The sequence below is a fragment of the Diabrotica virgifera genome, chromosome 4, assembly GCF_917563875.1.
Source record: "Diabrotica virgifera virgifera chromosome 4, PGI_DIABVI_V3a".
In the NCBI taxonomy this organism is placed as follows: Eukaryota; Metazoa; Arthropoda; class Insecta; order Coleoptera; family Chrysomelidae; genus Diabrotica; species Diabrotica virgifera.
Genome location: NC_065446.1, coordinates 135,780,108 through 135,785,204, shown reverse-complemented (window position 1 = coordinate 135,785,204; position 5,097 = coordinate 135,780,108).

The window sequence follows — 5,097 nt, the reverse complement described above, 5'->3', positions numbered from 1 at the left end:
CCAAACTTTTGTATACTTGCCACAATTTATTAGGAATTCAGGGTGAATATTATCAAATCCTGGTGCTTTTGCTGGCTTAACGTCTTTAAGAGCCTCTGAGATATGTCTTCGCTGGTGAAGGAGAGGGAATGCTCCGTTTCTGTGGCTACATGTTATAAAGTTTTAAGTTCTCTCTTTACGTAGATGGTGTGTGCTTTATCCTTTGGTGCCCTGGATGTTTTTACTATATGTGATGCTACGGCATCTGGATTTACGGCTACCTCTCGGCGTTTCGTACGGACACCACTCCCTAATTTTCTTAATAATGACCCTGCCTGTCTGCTTGATTTCTGGCAGTTTAGACTTTCTACTGTTTCGGTCCACTTTTGGCTTCTAGCGGCGTCTAGGCTGTAAAGTAGTTCATCCGCTATTTCTTGGTCGCTAGTTTTAAGAAAGCTCTGATATAATTCCTCGCTATTTTCTGACCAGCCAGGGATATATTCTTTGCGATAGCCTCTTGGTATGTGTTTTTTGGCTACACTTAGCACGCACCAACAAATCTGTGGTAGTTTTTGATATTGGGTGTAATCCACCCTAGGCATTTATCCAGATCCGCAGAGAAGTCAATCCAGTTGGCCTTTTTAAAATTCCATCTTGGACGTGGGATAGAACTAATTAAAGGGACTTGCGTCCCTACTTCTATTAGTACTGGTCGATGTTGGCTGTGTGGGAAATTAGTTAGAACTCTTCGTGAAGCCCCTAGAGGTAAGTCTTTTTTCTCGGTCGAAACGAAGCATAGGTCGGGGTTGTATTCCCGCTTCCATGCCGCGGATCTGAAGGTTGGTCGATCTTTAGCATCAAACAAAAGATACAGGCGTTCGTCTTCTGCCCATTTTATTAAAGCATTCCCATTCGCATCACTATTTTTGTACTTCCACTGTTCATGATGGCTATTGTAATCTCCAACGTATACAGCAGGGTAAGGATGTACTTCAATTGCTTGGGCTGGCCAAGACGTAGGCTTGTAAATTTGTACACGGTAATGCTTGCGATTTTTGTGACCACATTATAAATACAGTCATGAGTGGAAGTAGAGATTAGCAAAGCATTTTCAATATCTTCTTTGACATATGTGGCCGTGCCGTATGTTCGGTGGTAAGTGATGATGCATTATGATGCGCATAATGATGTTTCATGACCCGACTTGAAGAAGGTATCTGACATAGTAAAACTTATACATCTTATACAGTAAGGAGATCCCGCTGGATATTTTAAAAACAAAAATTATTGAAAGAGCAGCGGAAAAGGGTTAAAAATATAATATTATCAGCAAAAAAAAGTTCTGGAAAGATTTTGGAGACAAATTAGAACATGACAGGAGAAGCAATCAGAAATTATTTTATAAAGTCATAAAAGGAATAAGAAGTAATAAACATAAAGAAGTAACATCAATAAAAGATCAGAATGGAGATCTACTGACTGATGAAGTGAGCATTATGAGAAGATCGAAAAAGTATTTCCAGAAATTACTACAATACGAACTACACAGCACAAGTGAAGAAGATGAAGAAAGAACGGGTGAGCAAGAAGTTGAATTTATACCAAAGATTACAATGGATGAATTAACTGACGCTATTAGGATTAGGAAGGTAAAAAATGGAAAGGTACCAGGTCATGATAAAATTACGGCAGAAATAATAAAAAACATGGGTGATATGGGATTACAAAAGTTATTAGAACTATTTCAAATGATTTGGAGAGACGAACAAATACCCACAGACTGGGAAATTGGTCTGATTGTACCAATGCATAAGAAGGGTGACAACAACAATTGCAACAACTATATAGGAATAACTCTGTTAAGCACAGTGATAAAAGTTTATGAGCTAATAGTAGAGAGGAGACTGAGAAAAATAATAGAACCAACATTAGAAGAATCGAAGTAGTTTTAGACCTGGGCCTCGATTTTTGACCCTTCGCTTCGTTATCGAACGTATTCGCTACGTATACTAAACAGATACGAAGCGAATACGTTCGATAACGAAGCGAAGGGTCAAAAATCGAGGCCCGTAGATGTACACAAGATCACATTTTTACGTTAAACGATATAATAAATAAAAGATTATCTGGGAAGAAAAAAACGTACCTCAGTTTCGATAAAGTACCTAGATCCAAAGTATGGAAAAGTCTGAAGAACAGAAACATACCAGAGAAACTTATACGTGTAACTAAATCAATATACAGAGACACTAAAAACCGTGTGATAAGTAAAAATAATATATGATATCTAACCCAGTTCAGAACAACTGAAGGTGTAAGACAAGGGGGAAGCTTGAGCCCGTTACTGTTTATTACGTTTACGGGTTTATGGACGAAATAATAAAAGAAACAAAAACAAGTCAGACAACTACACATAGGGTATATAAATCTGAAAAGCACTGAGATAGCAGATTGTACATTTGCCGACGATGTAGTAATCCTAGCAGCGACTGAAGACGAGTTACAAAGAAGCGTAAAAAACATGGAACACAGTTTTAAAAAAGTATGATATGACTAGGAACAAAGAAAAATCGAAGGTAATGGTAATAGCCAAAGAAAGAGAGGATGTACATGTTCAGATAGATGATACAGAGATTAGACAGGTATAATAATTTGAGTACTTGGGAGTAACCATTGAAAAAACAGGTCGACAGGGAGCAGAGATCAATAAAAGAATTGATAAAGTGAATAGACTGTACCACGCAATAGGAAAAACAATTATTAACAAGAAGGAAGTATCGAAACATACGAAAATAAAGGTACATATTTAAGGCTATATACAGACCAGTACTTACATACGGATGTGAATCCTGGGTACTAAATAGACAACACAAAAGTAAGATACAGGCTGCAGAAATGAGGTATCTTCGCAGAGTTCAAGGAGTCACTAGAAAAGATAGGGCAAGGAATACATAAGAGAAGAACTGAAAATAGAGACAATGATGGAGTATGTTGAAAAAAGACAATTAAGTTGGTGGGGGCATTTACAACGACTACATAAAGAAGTACCAGTTAAAAAGATATGGGAAACGAAGGTGCAGGGGAAGGGAAACGAAGGTGCAGGGGAAAATAAGTAGAGGAAGACCGAGAGAGACATGGTACGAAGTGATGGCAATAATTTTTGACACAAAAGGAATATCATGGAACGAAGCTAAGGCTATGGCACAGGACAAGAAGCAATTGAAGAGATTTGTGTACTGTTAACAGAGCACAAGTCATACCTACACCCGAGAGGGTAGAAGGTCTAAAGATTATAATACAGAGAGAGTCTGTAATTTGGAATAAATTCAATATCTCAAAAATTATTTTGTTTTTTTGAAAAATGCTCAGACCCGTCGATTAGTATTTCAAATTGTCCTTTTTGACATATAATAATAATGTATACAGGGTGTCCCAATTTAGAGATATGACGTCATCGTTGATTTTCTTAAATGGCAACACTGTCATTTTGATAGCTATTTTGATAGGGTGTGTAAAGTTATACACAACTGCCAAATATCAAATTTTTATTCTCTACCATTTACATGATAATAGAAAATAACAAAGTTATGTCTGTAATTTGGAATAAATTCAATAATTAAAATTCTGATTGTTTTTTTGAATAATGCTCAGACTCGTCGATAAGTATTTCAAATTGTCATTTTTGACATACAACAATAATGTATTCAGGGTGTCCCAAGACAGAGTGTGTAAAGTTATACACAAATGCAAAATTTAAATTTTTTATTCCATACCATTTACAAGATAATAAAAAATAACAAAGGTATGAAAAACAAGTAAACAAATAATAATTGAGTTTCATTATTTCAATTAAGCAAATGCTCATAACGTTGCCAATTGACAATTTGACAATAATTGAGGGCAACATTATAAGCATTTTTGTAATTGAAATAATTAAATTCAATTATTATTTGTTTTTCATACCTTTGTTATTTTTATTATTTTGTAAATGATAGGGAATAAAAATTTGAAATTTTGCAGTTCTGTATAACTAAACACACCCTATCAAAATAGCTATCAAAATTACAGTGTTGCCATTTAAGAAAATCAACGATGACGTCATATCTCTAAATTGGGACACCCTGTATACATTATTATTGTATGCCAAAAATGACAATTTGAAATACTTATCGACGGGTCTGAGCTTTTTCAAAAAAACAATTAGTATTTGAGATATTGAATTTATTCCAAATTACAGACTCTCTCTGTATATATCTTTATGTATAATTATTGAAATCGTCGATCAAAATAATAATATGGAAGTTAGGATAGATATGGACAACTTACGGAATCTATACGATATAGGCAATGGAATAAGACAGATGGGTTATCTAAACTCCAAGTCCTATAATATTCAATTCCAAACCTACCCCGATGAAGTTATACAGAGCGTCAATAAAGAGAGGATAGAGAATGGGGAACTATGAAATTAAAATTCTGTTATGTCGACGATGTAATTTTGATAGCCCAAAATGAAGATTGAAGACCGCGCAAGCGATGGAGTGAATCTTTCATAGAGACAACAGGTAACAACCTGCCAATGAACAAACAAAATTGCTTATATAAAAGAGGAAAAAGAAGAATAAATGAACTAAAACGGGAAGTGCAGGTCAGCCGCTAGTCGCACTGAGCTATCCGATCGACTGCCATGTAGTTAAAGAACTCTAAAATCGAAGTAAAAAACTCCTTAGTAGTAAGTAGGTATAAGTAATTTAATTAAAAATCTTAAAAATCCAAATAGTAATCATCAGTAAACTCATGTAGGTACTTGCAAAATAGCCCCAAAACCAAACAGTGGTTATGTAGAATTCAATTTACATTCTTAAATCGTAAAATTGTAAAGGCCTAATAAAGCCGATGTTAGCGGATACTTTCCGGGAACATTACGGAACTCTACTCGAAATCATAGACAACCAGCTTGGTCAACCGACGTCTGCCCAAGTGTCCTAGAATATAAGTATAATAAATTATGCATACAGATACAGGGTGGGACATTAGTGAGATGGGACATCAGTAAGAGATACGACAAAAAGTTATTTGGGTAAAAGTTGGGGCACAGATAGGATCATTATTTAAAGA